We start from the raw sequence: 23,008 nt of genomic DNA, 5'->3' as shown, positions 1-23,008 counted from the left end.
ACGTTTCGTTTTGCATAAGGCTGTAAAATGCCCCTTTAACTTACACTTGGAACATGTTTGATTGAGAGCTGGACATCTTTTATCATTAGCCAGATGTCCAGCCTTACCACATCTATAGCATTTTCTTTCAGACCACATTTTTTCAGAATTACTTGTTCCCGCTATATCACTATTTTCTGATTTTACTTTAACTATTTCAACCTTAGTCCCTTTTTCCGAATCCTTTTTTATGACAGCAACACATTTTAAAGAGTGCTCAATACGTTTGGCAACCGTAAGCACTTCTTCAAGAGTTGGTTCGTCTCTTAACCACAGTTCTTCCCTAATTTTTTCGATAGTACAGCCAAACATGAACTGATCTCTAATACGTTCATCAGTTAACCCTTCAAATTTACACGAGGAAGCAAGTTTCCTTAATTGAGTTATGTAATCCTCAATTGTTTCATCAGCAGATTGCATCCTTTTTGCGAACTGATATCTTTCAAGGATAGTGCTGACTTTGGGAAGATAATGCTTGTCAAGTTTTTTAATGCAAACCTCATAGTCATTTAGCCTACCAGTTTCCGCAGCTGAAAGCTCTGGCAAATGATCAAATACATCTTGACCTTCAGATCCTAAACAGTGCAGTAATAACAATGACTTTCTTTCAGCACTTAAAGAGGGTCCGCAGACTCTAGCATACCTCTCGAACACAACTTTCCATTTTTTCCATTTTATGGGAGGCGAACCAGGACACGATAAGAAAAATGGAGCTGCTGTAACGTTTTGCATGCTTCCAAATTTGCACCCAATTAATGTAGACTAATAATATGTATGATACACAATTTCCAATATAGGTAGAAGAACACTTTACATAAACATCTCTACTCTCTTTTTTTTTAATTGTGTATCTACAATATTTTATAATAAATTTCGTTTTTAAAGTAATGTAACAGCAAAGTTAACAGGGCACTACTTTCCAAAATAACTCGTAGGCGTCTCTGTTATCATACAATAAATAAATATTAATGACTGTCAGTTTTGTTCTGGACAATATAACCCATATAATATAAAGTCTCACAACTATGGAAAAATAAAAGAAAAAATGAAGATTACAAAAAAAACCCAAATTTATTCCAAAATCTTCATGTCTGCCTCGTGATGAAAGCGCTATTCCACTCTCACGCTTGTTATTCACCAAGAACGCGTTTCTTTATCTCTTTTTCCCTTATGCGCATATTGTTTCTCTGTTGCTAAGTAACTGTACACAAAATGGCCACCACGCACACTCGGGTCAGCGTGTACGTGATGACGAGACCCAGTGAGGCATGATAGCGATGAGATGAATGACGCCGCCAACAATGTCGAACGAGAGGAACGTCGATCTCGAGGTAAGCTGGTGGCACCTTAATACCTGGGCAACAAATGTTTATTTTCCAATGTCTTTTAAACGTACACCAACACGAGGCAAAATTAACGTTGTCGAGGCGTATTGAATTAATTCACAGACCTCTCACTCCCATGAAACGATGGTGTCAAATAGGTGGAGTAAAAATCAACGTAACAGACGCATTCGATCAATGCAGAGAGTTTTCGCTCATGGGTAGAGATGAGTAACGACCATCCCGATATACTCACAGTAGCACCAACAGCTGACTCCAAGTGTTCACATCGAACGCATGCAGTATATGGATAGCAACAATGCAAAAAAAAAATTAACATTGCAAACACTTCCAATTAACACTGCAAATTTTTATATTCCTCAAAGTCAACCACAGAAGACGCAACTTACGCGTGTTGCTCGCTAATAAGATGAAGTTCTCAGCATGGAACGATGTATGGGTCACTTCACATGTAGATTTCTCTGAGTTCTCAGATTGCACCAGTTGCGTAGACACGATTTCAATTCAAGATTCAAAAGAAGTAACACGCTGATAACACAGCATAAGCTTCTCCAAATATAAAATCAGCTAAATCAGAAGCTTCCACGAGCTTCATGAACAGCAGAAATAAATCTGGTTCTTCCCTCTTGAATGAAAAACAAGTCCACAAAAATCCAGAAATTTTCTTTTGTTTAGATCCTCTCTTTTAGATTCCTGAGCCGACTACGCCAGTGTAAAATCCTCCTTAATAAATCCAGAACTCAGGCATGTAGAAACAAGATGTTTATTCCACAGAAAGGATCCCATCCATCAACCAGCAGTCATATCTGTAACTGAACATTTACAGACCTATTGCATATACAACAATCCATGACATAGATGGGATTCTAACATGACACAGACTCTGCATCCAGCACCTAGCAACATGCTCCAGTGTGGAATACCACAGATACATTATAACTAAGGCTCCCTGTTTTCCGTTTTTACGGATTTTTACAGATAAATACAAACAGAAAACAATAAAATGTGTTTTCTGTCTGCATTTATTTTTAAGGGTGGAAAAATACAGAAAATATGCATCTTTTAAGTGACTCTTCATGCTGTATTTCATGAATTATAGCCCAACAACTGAGCAGATGGGACAGCATGGGAAATTAAAAAACATGATGAATTTTTTTTTTAAATAACCGCATGTGTCAACATACAATTGTGGTATAATGCTAATATTTGCCAGTGGATGTACTGTTATGTAATATTTGGCAACTTAAATAGCTGAAACAGGACAGACATCAAGTCATAAGTGTGCGTCTATCATTTAAATAAATATGGAAATGTACAGTTCTACAACTACATTCATGCCCAAAACACAAAATAAATATGGATAAATACAGATAAAATGGGCAAAAATAAATACCATAAAACCGGGAGCCCTAATTATAACCCCTTTGTAGCACTAACCTATGAGTTTTTTTAATCTGACAGGGGAATCCATATATTAAAGGATTAGGTGATATCCAGCAATCAGTTTTAACTCACGTCACAGCACACTCAACACCACCCCACTAAGACATCACTTGCATTCATCAAATGGCAAAAAATCAAAAGTTCTCGGCTAAAGTGATCCTTCGGGGGACCCATTGGTCATTGCGGCGCCGGCCAGACGAAGAGCAACTGCCCTATGATGAAACATGACATCCCTCTGGATGTGCGAGGGCAACATGAAACAGTCTTGTTGACTGTCCATCATGATCTGTCCAACTATTAGATTGTACCTCTTTTCCTTTCTCGTTAGGAACAGTGTCCCCCCACCTTTGATTTATTTGTACTCCAGGAGCACGAGCACTGGACCTTTTTAAGCTCCCAGTCCCCCCTCTTACTTTTTTGATAGAGGGTGCATTTAGAATGACATTTTTGTAATTCTTTACAATTTATTCATTTATTAAGAAGTTGCATTTATTGTGTGTGTAGAAATGTGCATGTATTTTGTAGCCCAGTGCACCGTTAAAGTTGACTAGAGTGGGCCTCGAGAAACCAGTTCAGTTCATGCTCACGTTTAGAGTCTAACATGGAATTCGTATTTAACCTTCAATGTAGGATGCGTTTGCTTGTATTTTGTTTCCACTGCAGGTATGGACACAGCCTTAATGGCATAGTAGGATTTTGTTGTCATTAGATGGCAAGGTATGAGAAGACGAAGGTGGCAAGGAGAAGCACGGGAATGAGCAAGGAGGCGAGTTCTCATGGGAGAGGAGAGGAATGACCAAGGATAAACGAGGTTGCAACTTACTGCTATGGGAAAAGTGATGCAAGTATCCAGTTGTGCCGGGGCCATGGAAATTCACTGGCAAGGATCGCATGGGATTATCTACCCTGAATGCAATTAATATTTTATGTTGAACGTAGTGAGGGATAGGAGAGGCATTTTAGGATTTCATGGAGAGTAGATCTATGCTTTTGCTTGTGTGGCTTTATGCTACCTGACCCATTGTTGGAGTGTGTTCTACTGAAGACTCTGATAGCTGACACCTTTCTGATTTCACCTTTACCAAATGCTTCTTAGCTTAGGGTTGCCCTTTTACTGTAGTGTAGAGAAAGATAGCTTGCTCATGCTTACTTTGGAGAATCATCTGATGCAATTTAATACTCAATTCTTTTCCTGATCATCTGTATCGTCATCATAGAATTAGTCATCTGTTTTGTATTGTATACGGTAAATCTCTTCAGGAGATTTGGTCTTAACTTGGTCTTTCTATATTTCTATATGATTATGTCAATTGAGATCTATATTGATTTGTTTTTAAATTTATAATTAAACCCTACTAAACTCAGATTAAGTTGTCAAGTGCCGCTATAAAGGTCGTCGATCTGGAGATAAATGTTTGAGTGGGTCAGAGCTCCAGCAGCTGGTAGCATTGTTGGATGGTTAGCTCTTGAAGTAAATGGAGTTAGAACCTAACCTAGAATAGTCTATACCCCCAACCCCAGTGCCCCTAGTGAAGAAAATGAGTTTTCACTAGGTTCTATTAATTTCCTTACATTCCTCCATTCCTTGCCATCTCGTGACAAAACCCTGCCTACAGCCTCCATTTCTGCTTACGCTCAAAACTATTGCATACCCAAGTCCCCCTGTTCTTTTCAGTTAGCCAATTCATCAACAGAAAGCCATGAGACACCTACGCCCTGTGTAAACAAGCTTGTTTTTCATCTTCTGCTTCCTGCTTGGTAAACATCCTTGACACCTTGATCAGGTTATTTGGACAATGGTCTGACTGACCGAGCCTTGATCAAGCTGATTGAACAATGATCTGAATGCCGAGCCTTGATCAAGCTGATTGAACAATGGTCTGAATGCCGAGCCTTGATCAGGTCATCAACTACTAACACCGCCTTGATCAGGTTATCAACTGCAAACACCGCCCTGATTGAACAATGGACTGAATGCCAAAAGAGTGGAGTGAAAATGTATATAAGGCTTGTTCGCTATGGAGTAAAGCAGCAGCCTCCTGGGTTTTGTCTCTGACTAGCTTGGGACTCTGTTCCATAGCCCGGGCTATTGTGATAAAGGTGGTTCTCTCTGCAGACGAAGGTTTCCGGGTCCACTTTATTATATAAGGAGGGTAAGAGTAGACTCGGGTGATTCCCGCACCGCCAAGCCCCCACTCCTCCTTGAGGTGGGCTTTTCTTGGTTCTACAAATGGCGCCTGAACAGGGACACCACGGAGACGTAGGTCTGGCCTGGTGCTCGTGAGGGGGCCCGTGGTGGAAGTCCGACGGATGTACCCTACCCATTTTGAGTCCGGTAGACCAGAAGTCTTGCACACGGTCTTCTCCATCCGGTCTGGGCCACCTGACTGCGTCCTGCTGGTGTCCCCTTTAGTGCGGTCTCTGTCTGGATCTGGACTCGTGCCTACGACAGATCATCCACCACTTGTGCTCTGTTTTCTGTCTGTATTGACTTTTGCAAAAGCCAAGCCAGTGAGGTGAGTGTTTTTCCCCCACTGTTGTCTGCCTGAAGTAAAAATATGCCAGTCAGTAGTAAGTTCCGAAAGTTATGTTGTTACGTATATACAGAGGACTCCCTTCTGGAGGCAGCCTGCCTGCTTCCTCCAGAAGGAACTCCAAGTTATGAGATGTATGTTAAATATGGGCCATCTGCTATCATGTTTTCTTCCTTATGGGTAAAATATACGAAACGAAGCAATGTTGAATTACAGTGGCCACAGTTTGGCTCCTTTGATCTCCAGGCCCTTTCAAGCCTGGAGGAGCAGCTGCTCCGCAAATGGTCTCGTCAAGCCATGTTTGACGCCACCGCGTTGTGAAGGGAAGAAATAGATCAAAGAATGAGAAAAAAGCAAGCGTTGAATAAAAAGAAAGAGAGGATGTCTATGGCTGATCATGCGAAAGCGCATTTAGAAAATAAGGTTCAGGAAGGGGTTGAAATGGCAGATAGGCATCATAGGGCTAAGGCAACAAAATGTTACCCCGCTCGTTCTCCCAGGGACCTTGAGGTTGAAGGAGAAGAGGGGGATTCGTTGTTGAATGCTATTCTTGAAGGTCCACCTCCTGCCTATGCTCCAGCTCCTATGTATCACGCTCTTCCTCAAAATGTTCCTAACGCCCCACCCCCACCAGTGGCGGTTCAGGCTGCCTCACCCATTGTACCACTGCCTGATCCTTTGACTCCCGTCATCCTGCCAGCACCCCTCCCTCCAACAGTTCATACCGCCCCACCTATTAACCAAACCCCGACCATACATTCCCATCTGCTTGATGGTGATGGGGGTAGTGAAAGGGACACTATATGAAAACAATGTGCATTTTGGGTAAAGAATGGTAATATTTATGGCGTTAAAGATATCTGGTCGACGTTTAGACAATGGACAGCTATACAACAAACAGACATGGCAGAGTATATGTGCACACTTATAATGAAAAGATACGAAGCATTGTTCATAGATACTCCCCGGGGATTGATTGATTTAAAACTAACTATTGCCACGGGTCATGTTCAAGGAGATGATATGCATGAAGCCCTTGTTACCATGATTGCGTTCAGTGACACAACAGCTTTTCCGCGACCTCCGAATGACAAAGCTATGCTTATGAGAGAGACAGCTCCCGTCTTTATCCCTGCAGTGCTCGCCAATAACCAGGGTGTTGGAGCAGCCGCAGCCCACTGGCGTAGGATGTGGGTGCATGTCCGATGGAAAAGAGCGGATGTTCTTTAATTGAAATCCCAATTACCAGACCCCCGTAAGAATCCGGCTCTTCACTATCAGGAATTAGGTCAGATTGTTTCCTCTGGTGTCCTTACCTTAGAGGATATTGACTTATTGTTCGGGTCAGTAGTACCACCCGACATATGGGCCAAAATACGCCATGCCAACCATAATGCCGCTTTGCATGGTGACTGGACCGACTTTGAGAGGATGGAGAATGACAGAGAGGGAGGGACTAAGCCTGATCCGGCTATTCTGGCTCTCCCAGGCCATCTGTTGCAACTCATGAAGACCCTTTTGCCCGAAATAGCTGTTAATTGGGATAAGATAAATGCATGTAAACAATGTAAGTATGAGTCTGTTGCTGATTTTTTCACCCGCTTCGAAATTGAGTACAAAAGTCACAGTGGATTGGACCCTACAGCCCCTGGCTCGGGTTCAGTGTTTATTGATAAATGTGTATCTAATTTATTACCTGATCTCTCGGCCCGCCTTAAGAAGGTTGAGAGTACGTGGTCAGCTCAGAATATGGCAGACATCCTTGCCATGGCCCAATATCATGAGAATAGAGAGAATGAAGATAAAGACAAAGAGGTTAGGAAGAACAAAGACCTTAAAACAAAAGTTTTGTTACAACAATCTTATCCACCCGGGGAGAAAATGCTAGAGGCCAAGGTCCGCCTTCGGACCAGTTCCAGAGGCTGCCCCAGCGCCCCCTTCAGTCTCCTTTACAGAAGTCCATCAGTTCGGCAGGTCCCGTTGATAAAGACCAGTGTGCCTACTGTAAGGCTTATGGCCACTGGGTTAGTAAATGCCCGGTATTAGCCCAGAATATTCAGTCAGGAAAAACTATGCCCCGAACCCAAAGGGAAGGAAATATGGAACCTCCTAGGCAGAGGCATGCACCAGATCCTAATGTTCGACCCCGTATGGGTCCGCCCCAGGGTACAGTTAACAGATTTGACAATGGGTATGAGGCCACTAGGACCTACTTTAACGATGATTATGATGAGACAGGTTTCTACCAGCCATAGGAAAGCCAGGAAAGGGGTAATGTTAGAGTGCCGATTCCTGTGGATCAGCGAGGTCCTTATGTCCGGATGTCAGTTGCAGGGGATAAAAAGAAGTTTCTCCTAGACACCGGGGCTACTAGATCCTCTGTTGCGCACACCTTGATACCGGAGGCACCCCTTTCTGGCTCTCTCAATGTCTCCGTGGGTTTTTCTGGGGTCCTTGTCACCAACCCCGTCTCTAAGCCTCTCCCGCTGGATCTCGGTCCAGCTCATATGGATGCTCCTTTGATTCTCACGACTGGATATAGTGAAAATTTGCTGGGTATGGATTTGTTAAAGGCTTTAAATGCAACCATTTCTTGTAGTCCTGATGGCGTGTCCCTTACCATATCACCAGATTCCTCCGTCACTATGTTCCTCTCTGGACCCCTCCCTCCCGTTCTGCGGGCCTTACCCTCACCACTTTGGGCCACTTCTGACACTGATGTAGGACTTCTCGACATTTCTCCGCATACTGTCCGTATCCAGCAAGGTGCCCAACTGCCCCGGCTTCGCCAGTATCGCCTTCCCCAGGAAGGTGAGGCTGCCCTATTATCTATAATATCAGATCTCGTGAAGACGGGAGTAGTTGAGGAGACACGTGGTAATGAGTGTAACAGCCCAATTATTTCAGTTCTTAAAAAATGTATTGATCCCTCTCCCACGGCCCCCAAAATCTATCGGGTTGTAATCGATCTGCGGGCTCTCAACAAAATTACTGTCTCACAGTATCCCGTTGTCCCTGATACCACAGCCCTCTTGACCATGGTCCCAGCGACCGCCACTCGTTTTTCTGGTATTGACCTAAAGAATGCGTTTTTCAGCATTCCCATACATCCGGACAGTAGACATCTTTTTGGTTTCTCCCTTGGAGGGCGGAGTTTCCGGTTCTGCCGCGCCCCCCCAAGGTTTTACTGAAAGCCCCAGCATCTATAGTCAGGCTCTCAAGAATCAGTTGGACTCCCTGACGCTCCCAGCAGGAGCCACTCTGTTGCAATATGTAGATGATCTCTTAATTGCAGCCACTTCTGCTCCACTTTGTGAACAAGCAACAGTACGTCTACTTCACCACCTTGCCTCCCACAATCATAAGGTTTCCTTGAACAAATTGCAATTTTGTCGAGAGAAAGTGACCTACCTCAGCCACCTCCTCTCGAAGGAGGGAAGACAACTTACCGCTGACCGAGTGTCCCTTATTATCTCCATGCCTCCCCCTTTGACACAGAAACAAGTACGTGCCTTTATAGGCCTCACTTCCTATTGCAGACAATGGATCCCTAACTTTTCGGCCATTGTCAAACCTCTTTTAGCTCTCACTACTAAAGATATGCCAGAGAGAGGTTTTCCATGAACAACTGAGCATGTGGCTGCCTTTCAGACACTCAAAGATGCCTTATGTACAGCTCCAGTGTTAGGCACCCCAGACTATGGCAAACAATTTTTTCTTTTTGTCCATGAGACACATGGCTGCGCTTGCGCGGTCTTAACTCAGATTTTTGGAGACAAACATTGCCCTTGTGCTTATTTCTCGGCTACACTTGACCCAGTAGCCCGAGCCCTCCCTGGATGTTCACTCGCAACTGCTGCTGCTGCACTTATGGTCCGCCAGAGCGCAGGTATTGTTATGTCTTCACCCTTGACCTTAATGGTCCCACATGCAGTAGATACCTTGCTCAACAACACCAAGACACAACACCTTACCAGTGCACGACTTACAGGTTATGAGCTCTTTCTTTTTGCCAGTCACATTGACATTAGGAGATGTAATATTCTAAACCCAGCTACACTACTCCCTACTGAGACACAAGAGAAAAATTCTGACCCTCATGACTGCATATTACGGACTGAAGAAGAAACAAAGGGTCGTTTGGACCTACAAGACACCCCCCAACAGACGCTAAGGGAACACTATACATAGATGGTTCGTGTCTTAAAAGATCGGATGGAACTACATCTGCTGCATATGCCCTCACCACTCTTGTTAGGGTAGATGAGACAGCACAAATTCCACAGGCATCGGCCCAAGCGGCTGAATTAATGGCCTTGACACGAGCTTGTGAAATCAGTAAAAACATGACTGTTAATATCTATACGGACATTCAATACGCCTTTGGGGTGGCTCACAATTTTGGCAGACTCTGGAAAGAAAGAAATTTTCTCACCTCACATGGGACTAGAATACAACATGGTCCCCTGATACACAGACTTCTAGACGCCTTGACATTACCTAGGAAAGTTGCAGTGATTAAATGTAAAGCCCACCAGAAAGTGACTGATGATGTAGGGGAAGGCAATGCCCTTGCAGACCAAACAGCAAGACAGACTGCTCTAAGTAAATCAGATGGAATGTTTGTGACAGGACCAGCCAGATGGGTGGTGGAAGGAGTAATGTTGGAAAATACTAGTCAGAGTGTGGTCAAGATTCAATGTCATGCCACTGCAAAAGAACTGCACACATGGGAGGAACATCTGGCAGAGAAAGAGATAGAGGGATGTTGGGTGCGTATATCCGAAGGGAGGCAATGGATGTTACCAGACAGTCATGTCCCCCTGGTTGTCACTATGGCCCATGGCCCTGCCCATATCAGTGCAAAGGGAATATGCAAGTTACTAGAGCCAACGTGGTATAATGAAAAAATACCCCTATATGCTGACAGAGTGGTTAAGTCATGTATGATCTGCCTTATACACAATCCAGGAAAAGGTACAGTTACCCCCACTGGTGGCTTCTCCCCTCCTACGTTTCATTTTGAGGCCATCCAGATGGATTATATCCACATGGACAGGTGTGCGAATTTGAAATATGTCCTTGTGGTGGTCTGTGCCTTCAGCAGATGGGTGGAGGCCTACCCCACCAAGGATTGCACAGCTATTACAACGGCTAAAGTTTTGTTGAAAGAATACTTTCCCCGATTTGGGTTGCCCCGTTTGATTTGGAGTGACAATGGCCAACATTTTACAGCCAATGTGGTCCAGTTTGTGTGTTCCGGGCTTGGTGTAAGACAAAAGTTTCATGCTGCTAATCACCCCCAGTCAGCCGGGTTGGTGGAGAAATACAATGGGGTACTTAAATTAAAATTGGCCAAAATAGTGGCGGAAACAGGTGTTACCTGGGTAGATGCCCTACCCCTTGCTCTCTTGTCAGTAAGGACGACTGTCCACTCAAGGATAGGATTATCTCCCTACGAATTGGTATTCAGTAGACCAGCTAATGTATGGGGCGTACCAAGGCCAAAGAAATTGTCTGATGTTGAGTTCCCAGTATTGACTGATTACCTATACCAGTTAACTGATTCCTTTCGTACTCTTTATCATCAGGTACACGCTGCTATCCCCGACAAGAGCGAAGGCCCGGGTCACACCATCCAGCCAGGTGAATGGGTGGCACTCCGAAATTTCCAGCGTACCAAGTGTCTGGGGCCCCGCTGGTCGCACCCCCGACTGGTTCTTTTGGCCACCCGCACTGCTGTAAAAGTCGATGGGAGAAAGAACTGGACACATGCTACCCATTGTAAAAGGGTGCCTCTCCCCCTCCCGTACGACCAATGGGTGAAAGAAGGACTGCCGGATTGCGACACAGAAGTAGTACCGACCTTTGTCCCTTTCAGTGATGCTCAGCTTCATTACACCACTACGGAAGCCGAAACTGATCGAATCTTAGGAGGTTCAGTCATCCCTCCTCTGCAGGATCAGAGGAAGGAACAAGAAGCTCTCTTTCCAGACCACTCCATACCTTCCTCCACTCGCTACAACTTGAGACCAAGAAAAGGGGCTGGCCCTTGACTCTGTCTGGTGTCTAATAGGCTGTAGGGCTGTGATATCCCAGCATGAGACCGGTGCTGGTATGCTGGACCAATGGGAAGTCCGTAGGACTCTTGGTATCCACATCCAGTGAAGCAACCACCAATCACAGACAGCCGCTAGTGACAACAGGCTGAGCACAATGGCAGCAGTCCAAGGTTCTGAAGCACACAAGAAATATATCAAACTTCTGAACAATTAATGTTTCCTTTCCACAATAGTTATACTTTTTGCTCTCCTCATCCTGCTGGTTGTGGGATGGCTTCTGTTACTGACCTCTCCCCCAGCTCCTCTGGTTACGACACCGACACCTGCGGAACATCTCCACACCACCTTGTTGCCCCATGAAATACCACGACGCCTGGAATTCATGAACAATACGTTTTTTACAATTATTGCACCAGCATCAGCTTGTGATTAATACTTCGAACGGGTATGTGGGCTCATGCCGCACTCAATGACACACACTGTCCCCTATTTCGTCTATCCGTTGTCTGTTTTTGGGTCCTGTCTGGCTTGGAGGATGCTCGTCACCGATGCATATACGATCAATGGAACAACAAGCTCCATCATTGGCGATTTTTATGACACTTTCACCCGAAACAGCACAGACAATGTTAGTAATCCTTTCTGCCCTACTACGACATCTGACATCTTGAACATTTCTCGTGCTGAACGCAATGAGATGGTTGTGTTCAACACCTCGAGTAGAATCATCTTTTCTTGCTTCCGGTCCAGACGCAAAGTTCCCACCAAATTGCAGGCTTTCAATGTGATCAGCACGCATGGCCAGGTGTGCCTGGAAGGATTGGGGACCCGGGAGGTAGGAGTCAGTGACTGCGCAATAGTCAGTACACTGAATATTACCTCACCACCACTCATCGCTTCTCCAAATACATATTTTGTTTGTGGACAGTCTGCTTATACCTGGCTTCCCGGAAATTGGTCAGGTGTGTGTTATTTGGCCTTTCTACTCCCCCTACCTTTACTGCTGTTGGGACGTATCACTTGACCAATCCCCACCTCCACCATCGTATGCCTAGGGGAGTAATTGAAGCCGATGACACTGCAGGACAGGAGGCGGGGGACTTCTTCAAAGGTTTCCTGCCTTTCTTGGGTCCTATGGTCAACAGCTGCAACATACGACACCTTACCCGAGTGGTGGAGACAACCATTAATGAAACAGCAGGAGCATTGGGCAACATCACCGCGGAGCTTCAGGCGGACCGCCTGATGACACTACAACATCGAATGGTACTTGACATCATCCTTGCTGACCATGGTGGTGTATGTAAACTGATCGGCTCCAGCTGCTGCATTTACATACCTGATAACGCTCCATCAGTCTATCAAGCTATCCAACGTCTGCATAAACTTTCCTCTGAGATTCATCAACAACAAGACGACTGGTCCCTCATGGGCTGGATTTGGGGCCTCCTTTCCAGATGGGGATGGGGGATCCTCATTTTTCTTGCCTTGGGAATAACAGTCATCATCTCATGGTGCCTGTGTATCCAGTGCTTGCCTATGCTTTGTGCTATGTGTACACAGGTCCTTAAAAGTTCCCCGGTCAGTACACGTGACACCAACGTAAGGATAATGCTTCAACAAGAGATTGGCGACCTAATGCAGATAGACATTTCCTAAGAAACATGTTTTGCCCCTCAATGGCAAAAGGAGGGTCTGAAGAAAATGAGTTTTCACTAGGTTCTATTAATTTCCTTACATTCCTCCATTCCTTGCCATCTTGTGACAAAACCCTGCCTACAGCCTCCATTTCTGTTGACGCTCAAAACTATTGCATACCCAAGTCCCCCTGTTCTTTGCAGTTAGCCAATTCATCAACAGAAAGCCATGAGACACCTACACCCTGTGTAAACAAGCTTGTTTTTCATCTTCTGCTTCCTGCTTGGTAAACATCCTTGACACCTTGATCAGGTTATCTGGACAATGGTCTGACTGACCGAGCCTTGATCAAGCTGATTGAACAATGATCTGAATGCCGAGCCTTGATCAAGCTGATTGAACAATGGCCTGAATGCCGAGCCTTGATCAGGTCATCAACTACAAACACCGCCTTGATCAGGTCATCAACTACAAACACCACCTTGATCAGGTCATCAACTGCAAACACCGCCCTGATTGAACAATGGACTGAATGCCAAAAGAGTGGAGTAAAAATGTATATAAGGCTTGTTCGCTGTGGAGTAAAGCAGCAGCCTCCTGGGTTTTGTCTCTGACTAGCTTGGGACTCTGTTCCATAGCCCGGGCTATTGTAATAAAGGTTGTTCTCTCTGCAGACAAAGGTTTCCGGGTCCAGTTTATTATATAAGGAGGGTAAGAGTAGACTCGGGTGATTCCGGCACCGCCAAGCCCCCACTCCTCCTTGAGGTGGGCTTTTCTTGGTTCTACACTAGTCCAGAATCCAGGATTGAGTAGTGGAGAATAGATGGAGTACCAGTGGCGTGCAATGAAACAGTGACGGTGGAGAAGCGAGGATCGGTAGGGATGTGTGTGTGAGGTTTATGCTTAGCTTGCGGTACAGTATTGATTGTGCTATATCTGGCAGAGATGTTGTGAGAGTCATGTGAATGTGGAGTTAAGTTGTTGCGTAAGCGGAGCGGGCTGGCCTGGCGTATGCCAGTCCAGCGTAGGGGTGTGAACAATGACCCTGGGGCTCTGGGCGTGCTTCCGTCCATGGCTGGACAAGGAAATAACTAGTGCGTGTGTCTCCGTTCTAGTGTCGGCGCCACCCGGCACGCAATCGGCAATGTGTCACCCTGTGACCCAAGTCCCACAACATGAGCAACATGGACGTAAGGTGAAATCGTTGACCCTACATGCATCCATACCTCCACACTTGCAAGATCATAGACATGACACATTGTTGTGAAAATGAATGTTTAATGCACATTCAATGGAGTGTTGTAGCTGGAGCAGTACAGGGCCATGCAATCCCCACCTTGGAGCGTTGGCCTGTGGAGGGCCAGCCAGAGTCCTTCAGGGAATAACAAGTACATCAGTAGAGGAGGAGTTCAGTCCACAGTCTAATATCTGTGTCATTGGTGACCAAACAGAATATGGCAGTCCATGTCGAGGTCCAAGGTGAGTGTTGCAGAGTGCATCGGTGGACAGTGGAAGGGGAGGATGCAGAGGGCAGAATCAAGCAGAAAATTAGTGTGTCTCTATACACTAAGCCGACTGTTGTCTCCTTTTGTATGGCAGCTATCATCCGAGGAGCCAGAGGGATAGCATCCCATTCAGTCAATTTCTACGGCTCCGTAGAAATTGCTCACATTTGAAAGACTTCCTTGCTGAAGCTGACATTCTTAAGACCAAATTTTTGAAACGTGGTTACCCACATAAACTCATCAAAGACTCTTTTAAAAGAGCCCGATATTTTAACAGGGAAGCCATGTTTGAAAGAAGGGAACCCGACCCGGCTGATAAATTGGTATATGTCACCAAGCATTCCAATATTAACCATAGGGTCAGACAGACTATCAATTCCCTTTGGTACCTGTTAAATATCGGTAATGACGGGAGCAGCATTCCTAAACCTCTTTTTGCGTTCAAGCGAAATAAGAATCTAAAAAACTGCTTGATTAGAGGCAAAATTACGGGGAATGCAGCACCTATTCAAACAGCTATTGTTGGACTTAAACCAGTGGAGGGCAACCATCGTTGTGGCACATGCCAAGCATGTTCTCATGCTATGGTTGGCAACACTATTCTGGCCAATAATCGGACTATTACCCTTCACGGAATGACTAACTGCAGGTCTTCTAATGTGGTTTACATCATCATGTGTCCTTGTGATCTTCCCTACATCGGTGAAACGAGTCGGGAAATTAGATTGCGAATTTGTGAACACAGGTCCAATATTCGCACTAGCAAAACATCCGCCCCTCTAGTTAATCACTGGCTAAACATGAATCACAAGGACTCTGATTTGAAATGGACTATCTTGGAAAAAATACACTCTCCCCCTGGAAGAAATCCCACCTCTATCAGGAAGAAAAGGGAGACATTCTGGATTTTTTATCTGGACTCTGTTCATCACGGCCTTAATGAAATTATCCTATGGGAAAATGCCATCATATAATTGCTCTGAGTGTGATTTAATCTCTTCCGCCTCTTTTGATTGTACATGAGCCCATTCTCTCCCCGGGAGTCTGGATTTGGTTCATTCATTTTCTCGTTTACAATCTTAGCTCAAATTTGCCCTGAGTCTGAACCTGCCTTTCTAATTTTTACTAAATGTTTATTGTTTTTTAATCCTTATTTTTTATTTTATCTTCTTCTTCATTTTTGTTGGGGCGATTAACATCTACCGTTCCCATTGTTATTTTGCCTTTATCTCGATATATCTCTCTAATTTTGATAGCCTATTGGTGCCTTTGCATCACTTTGGACGATGTTTTTCAATATTTTGGTTATCAGGATAAAATATGGATACCTATCCCTGTAACTTCACTTCTATTTGTGTTGCACTTTTTATTATTGTGTGTCCTTCACGGAAACACCTTTAGACCTACATGGCTCAGCACTTACTGTACAGATTCATTATTTCTCTATCCCGTGTTAATGATTCAAAGATGGCGCCATAATCCCTAACAATGTGTAGATCTTTACTACACGGAATCCTCTGTCTATGTTTAGTTTGCTCCCTCCCACCCACGATCTCATTGGCTGGTGGTTCATTGACGATAGGTATTTGAAAAGGGCGGGTTTTTCTCCAAACCCACTGCGAAGGATACAGCGACGCCGTTCCTTCCCCGTACCTGCGACATCGGCTTGTGTGGGATTCGGACCGCTTTGAGGCAGTAAGTGTCGGATGTGAGTGTCACTGTTAGCCGATGTGTGATCGTTTTCATTTAATTACGTTTACTGAGCTCGTATCCTCGGGGATCGTCCTCGTACGCTTTATCAGCCAGCTGTGTTTGTACGGTAGCGGTCGACAAGTCTATGCTCACTTACTTAAGCCGATTAGTGCTACTATAACCCCTGTTGTGCCTGCTTATGTATTCTTTGGGTGGGGGACTATCTAACCACGGTGCCCCACACGTTTAAGTCCTGGTTGGATTTTGTAATTATTTTATCCGTGTTATTTCCATACCGGTGCCTAACTGTTTGTTAGGGTTATTGATTGTATGAGACTGCTCTCAGTTAGCCTCAGAAGCCGCACCTACTTATCGCTGTTTTTCCCCCCTTTTTTTGCTTTATAGAAATTTTATTTATGCCTGCCAGCAACTTTCCTGATACGGGCAACTGGTTATTTATTTACTATTGCTAAACCCTGCAGTCCTATACGCTCAATTTTACAAGATCCCTATTGAAGCATTCCTGGCTCGCGCTCATAAAGGATCCATCTTGAATTCAAGTAGGTTGTTTATTAAACGTACATTGATTAATTTTCTCTTACCCAGCGAGTTCCTGGTTGAACAGTCTGTCTAAGGAGACATTGGCAAATTGTTAACTACTCTCTACATCATGTACACTTATTGCCTTTTCTAGATTTCGGGCGCATATGACTTGAGCGCATACTTCACGTCCGCTTCCCACTATTGGAAAGAAAACTCTTGTTAATAGTGAGCCTCATCTGACGCCCCTACGGGACACTGAACCGTGTTGTCATATAGGTTTGGAGGTTAAATATCTATGGCTCTCCAAGGACGTTTGTTTTAGTATGTATTGTTTTTGTTATTTGTTGTTTTTATCTGATAGGCTCTATATTCTTTCCAGGCTCCTGATAACTCACTGGTTGGGTGTTTCCTTTCCTTAATTATTTTTGTGGCAACTTGAATTTTGACAACTCTTCAGTTGCTCTATTCTCCCTTCTGTGCAGATTTAGTTTGATTCTTATTCTTTCTATTCGGGTGGTTGGATTCACTTTTCCTTACCATGTCACACTCATGTATTAGTGGTGATCTGCTCTTTTATGCTACTGTTGGACCCGTTGGGCCATATATATTAAGTTGTTGATCCGCAAGCTATCTGTGATACAACTGGAATCGTTTTTGGACTTAAAAATATCAAATTTGTTGTTTAATTTGTAATTATGTTAACATACTACTGTGTTTGTTCAAATCACTTCATTGTATTGTTTGATATTTATTTGTTTGATTTTTTAGATCGTGTGTTTGCCCCCCATTATCCCTGGTCTACGCCCTGATGAAGGTGGGGCCCCCTTGTGGGTCCTACACCGAAACGCGCGTTGGCGCTTGATTCAATGACCTTCCCTTTTTCTGAGTACCATCTGGCCTCCTCTGGATGAGATACAATCAATTCATCCATTCGAATACCCAAGGATAATTTGTTTTCACCCATAATGCGATTTGATGTTATGAATGTGGTTACGATTGAGTGTATGTCTGGATGAGTTTGAGTTTTGAGTGGGGCATTCACGATGTGCTTGATTAATGTATATTTATTGATGGATTTTGATTGTTTGTATTAAATTCATATATGCTCTTTCTTGATGAAAAATATTTGTATAAATTGAAAATGAACTTTTCTACAAAAAAGTAAAATAAATACTAAAGGTCTATCTTTATACCTATAATCTCTTGTGAGTGTTTTTGATTTTTATTTGTCTATTTCTGTTCCAGTTTAGTCGTGTTCTCTATCAAGTACCTATTTATTAGGCCCTATTACATACCTATTGAACCGGTTTTGTTCTCTTGTTGAAGTATTTTGCCTTTTACCCCGCATATACCGGTTCTTTATCTCGCTCTTGGGGTCCCCCTTTCTTAATTGGTTCAAGCAGAAACAGGCCATATGGTGAACATGAATGCTACCGCTTCCTTCTGACCACAAGGGCAGATTCATCCGCATTTTCGTCCTCTGCTGTTTCAGGTGCCTCACATGTGGGTGGTGGTGTACTGTCTCCAGCACTCTGTGGCACTGACACCTCAGGGGCCGGAGGTGGAATGTCCGCCGCACTGTGTGGCACGGACACCTCAAGGGCCGGAGATGTGTAAGGAGTGGTAACAGCAGCATGCATCAGCGCCAGGCTTGTGGCAGCAATGCCATGAGGAGGGTCTTTATGGAATTGAGGGACCCAGCTACCTCTCGCTGGTGTGCAGCCATGGCAGACGCTCTTTCCACACGCGTCCGCTCCATGTTCTCCATGAGCCTCCGCATGAGTCCCAACTCCCGGGCGAGCTCGCTGAAGGCACTCTGACTAGACAGTCATTCTTGTCGCAGAGTCAGGACCCTGACGATGTCAGCCATGGTTCGTTGGAGGGCATGGAGCGGACTGTCGGTGTCCGTTAGGGACTGTGAGTGGTCCCTGATGGGACTTAGACACCCACGTATGGCGTCTAGTTTGTCTGCCATGCGTTCGAACCCCACCTGCATCTGTTCAGGCAGCTTCTCCTGGCACCCCAACACACAGCGTTGGAAGGCCATCTGTTCGTCGTGGGGGTCCTGGGAGGCTGCCGTGGTGGTGGGTGCTGCCTGCTGTGTGTTCTGTGCATGGGGTGGGTTCTCGTAGCAGCTGAGCTGCCCTGCTTCTGGAAGTGGGCTGCGGAGGCTCTCCATGAGCTGTTGGAGGGCGTCAGAGTCGAAGGTGTGGTGGTCCTCTTCGTCATCAGAGAAGAGAGGTTGGGACTGCTCTGCAGGAGGTGTTGAATTTCCCTCTGCAATGTGAAGGGGAGATGCAATTTGACATTGTGTTGACGTGTGTTGACGCATTGTACATGTTCACATTCAGACTGAATGACAGTGTACATTGTGACTGTTTGTGGGAAGCTGCCTATAGGATGCGGGATAGTGGACATTTCGACTACATCACAGATGTGTGTTTGTACTTGTACATTGTCAACTCACATTTCCCTACGATGCCATATGTGATTGGCCAGTTTCTACACACAAGCGGCACCAGTTGTGTCCTCTGTTCTGTTGTGGACGTGTTGCGGATTGTGCCACATCGTAGTCAATGTTGATGTGCTCTGCATGTGATGTGTGTGTGCCGCATTTTGGGGGAGTCGCCCCTGCAGCTCTGATTTGGCTGCCCCTTATCCCTTACATGCGGTGTGCCTCTGGCTTCTGTGCTTATACAGTGCTGAGATGTTGCCTACTTGGGTACATTGGTCTCTTGGTGGGAGTTGGGGGTCTGGGGCACGTTTTGTACGCAGCTGTGCTGTGCTTACTTGTGCATGTGTGCCATGTGCCCATCTCCCCCCGTCCCCCAAGTCCCTGGTTGTTACTCACCCTGTTGCATCCGGTCATGTTGAGCAGTGTCCGGTCCCCCATCTCCTGCCACCGTCTCCCCACTGATGACTGTGGACACCATTTCCTCCATCTTGTCCAGCTCCTCCTGTGACGCTGGACTGCCACCTCCAGTCTGCATTGTCCCTTCCGGTTGTTTGCAAGTTTCTGCTTGGTTTTGCGCTTGACATCATTCCAGCACCTCTTGACCTCTTCCATTGTCCTCTTCAGCACTCCGACTGCATTCGGCATGTCCACGATGGTCTGTCATATTCCATTTTTAGTTGCCAATGACACAGTGGAGGTGACGAACAGTAGTTGATGGTGTTCTATCACCTCCGTTATCCGGATCCTGTTTTCATGCGGATTGAACCGCTTCTTCCTACTCTTCTTCTCCTTGCCCTTCCCTGACCCCGAGGTCCCAGGCTGGTCCTCCGGGGGGCTTGTGGGGTTCTGGTTGTCCTCTGCACCTGCTCTGGCTGACTCCATTGTGCTTCGCTGTTTGGCTTTTGTATGTTTTTTGTTCTCCGACTTTTATAGTGCATTTTCCCGCATGCCGCGTGGGGATTGCAGGCCTGTGGCTGGTTTTCGCAGATTTTTGTATCGCGATTTGCGCCATCGCCGCTTTTTTCGCATTCATGCTTCACATTTTTGCAGCATCGCGTTGATTTTAACGCGTTCATTTGACGCGTTGTGGTGGGTCTATTGCATGGTGCCGCCGTGTTGAGAATACCACGTTAACACGGTGTAATTTTCCCACGATAGACTGCGATGTGAAGAGTTGCGTTAAGCTACTTTTGCAGTAGTTATCACACGTTGTTGAGAATATCCCCCTTAGTGCGCAATTACTGTAAAGGATTTGCTACCATGGTTCGTTCTGTGTCTCACCAGGTTGGTGGCGGTGCTGGCGCCTAATGTGGCACCGCCACATTAGGAGCAGTGCCAATACCTTAGTCCTGGTGACTGGGTCCTGGTGAAGAAACATGTGAGGAAGAACTGTCTTGAGCCTCACTGACGTGGTCCATAATAGGAGATCTTGGTCACTGCGACTGCTGAGAAGTGTGGTAGTCTTCCTAATTGGGTGTATGTGCCCCACACTCGTAGAGTCACTGGTCCCCTCTGAATGAGAAACACCATCTGTGAGAAGCTGGCTTCGTATATGGTATACACTTATGTAAGTGCGCACCTTGTACCAATCCAGACAACCCTTATGGTGATTTTAGTGGTCTTAGACAACCTTAGAAAGCTCCCTAAGTGGTGGCTGTGGAGAGCAGCCTTCAGGCTTAGTCCAGAAGGAGTGTAAAGCAGCTTGTTTTACCAGAACATAATCTTATAAGTATAGATTAAGTGAAAAAGAACCACACAGTGTATTTATAAAAATATGTATTTATCATAAGACACTCACTAACTTATACAAATATCTCCTACCCAGAGATAAACACAATACTTTACGATAGAAACAGGTAAGTAGCATGAAATACACAGTGGTCACCAGGGGGAGACCAAACCATATGCTAAATATGTGAAATGCGAACCACAACTCGAGTCAAGACTGTACACAGAAGACGTAGAAGTGTTAGGGACCCAAGGAAATACCCGTGGGAAGTAACTAGGACCCCACAGAGGTTGTGTACTAAGTGGGAACACAACCGCGTGATCAATTCAAGTCAATGGGTAAGTTGCGGTTGCAATTTTAAAGAAGGACCCTTCCCAGTGGACCCTGAAGAAACCCTGTGGAAGACAGAAGGTTGGAGAGCCACCTCACCCATGGATACCTGCCCCAGGGAAGCCAGGTGCATAGGTGTGAAGTGGCGTCGGAAACCACAGTTGAACCCAGGTTCAGAAAGATGCCACTGCTGGAGAAGGTGAAAGTGTCTGGTGGAACCCAAAGGTGGATTCAAGATGTGAAGAACCTGCAAGCAGAGGGGACAGATTCTATGCCTCTCAGGAGTGACCAGGAGGCACGGAAGACGAATGCCCACCGATGTCGGTGTTGCAGGGAAGCTGACAGTGACCTTTAAACTGCAGCTGTGTGGACCAAGTGATGCTGAGGATGACCAGGAACTGGATACGAGCTGTCCCACATCAGATGTCGTAAGTTGAGGGGTCGTTGTTTGGCGGGAGCACCAACCAGCCTTGGCAACTGCAACCAGCGTGAAAGTTAAAGAAGGTGCAATGTCGGGACCAGCAAGGTCCAGGAAACTCACTTCAAGCAGGGGACTCAGGACAGGCCCCAAGCAATCATAGGGAGCCCAAAGAATACGAAGATGACCCTCAAGAGGACCCACAGGCCAGAGCCACTGGAGTCGCAAGAAGACCTCAAGCAGCTCACCAAAGATACAAGGCCACGATGCAAGAAGATGCGGTGAGGATGACGTTTTTAGTCACTGGAGATGCTTGAGGTTGGTGTTACTTGGAGCCCGGAGATCTTGGTGGAAGGAAGCCAATAAGCCTTTGCAACTGCAAGTCGAAATGGTGCACACGGGTTCAGTTCCTGCGGCTCCGACAAGGGATACTGGCCTCAAACTTGGTGAGAGGACAGGGCAGGCCTCGAGGGATGTGAAGAACTACCACCAGTGCTGCTGAGCCTTTCAGAGTTTTTGGGAGCTTAGGATCAGCAGACTAGTCAGCTTAGTTGCAATTCCTGCAGATGCAGGAAAGTGACTCCTTCACTTCAAGGGAGATTCCTTCAGGTGTCTTGGATGCCCACAGGCCTTGGAAGGTTCCTGTATGATGCACAGATATGGATGTTGCAGGAGAGGAGCAGGGCGACGAGATCAGGAGCAGCAGGAGTCTTCCCGGTTGCAGCCTTGATGCCCAGAGCGAAGTCCAGAGTGCCCAGACAGTCGAAGAAGAAATGGTGTCGGAATTGTATCTTGTCCCACGAAGAATTTAGGGACCCGCCCTCAGGTAAGCCCATAAGTACCGTAAGAAAAGGGTTTGGACGAAACAGGGATCCCTCCCTAAGGAGGGGTTGGACAAGGGGGAGGATACTCCCCTGTCCTTTGTCTAGGTTTGCGCCAGAGCAGGAGCCAACAGCTCCCTCAACTGGTTTGAGCTGGACTATGCATGGAGGGCACCAAGTGTGCCCTGCACGCAGACTATGTGGCACTGGCAAGCGCTCCCACCCTGCCACAATACACTAAATCCTGTCTGGGAGGTGGTCACACCTCCCTGTGACAGGATACCTATTGTTCTACCTTCCCCTGCCCAAGCTTGGCTCAGCAGCAGGAGGGCAGAAAAGTGTCTCTGGCTGGCAGGAGCCCTGGCTGGCTGTCCGGGTCTGGAAGACTGGTACCGGGAGCCCAGAGGGCCTCCCAAAGGAGCTTTACGATGCATGGAATCATACTGTTGGAGTATG

At 45.8% G+C, this 23,008-nt stretch overlaps 1 protein-coding gene and 1 long non-coding RNA gene across 2 annotated transcripts in view; one reads left to right on the top strand and one right to left on the bottom strand.

Moving 5' to 3' along the window:
* LOC146868107 (uncharacterized) overlaps positions 1-13,738 on the top strand; it is a 30,378-nt gene extending 16,640 nt beyond the window's left edge. The window contains exon 2 of the long non-coding RNA XR_014962414.1: positions 10,951-13,738. This is a non-coding gene — a long non-coding RNA (uncharacterized LOC146868107). The remainder of the gene's footprint in view (positions 1-10,950) is intronic.
* Positions 1-23,008, bottom strand: part of LOC146868106 (uncharacterized) — a 230,857-nt gene that overhangs the window by 161,555 nt on the left and 46,294 nt on the right. The gene's annotated exons all lie outside the window — the stretch shown is intronic.

This window comes from Triturus cristatus, chromosome 1_2 (assembly GCF_964204655.1).
Source record: "Triturus cristatus chromosome 1_2, aTriCri1.1, whole genome shotgun sequence".
Lineage (NCBI taxonomy): Eukaryota > Metazoa > Chordata > Amphibia > Caudata > Salamandridae > Triturus > Triturus cristatus.
Note: the sequence above shows the minus strand (reverse complement) of the source record. Positions and strands in the feature narration are given on the sequence as shown.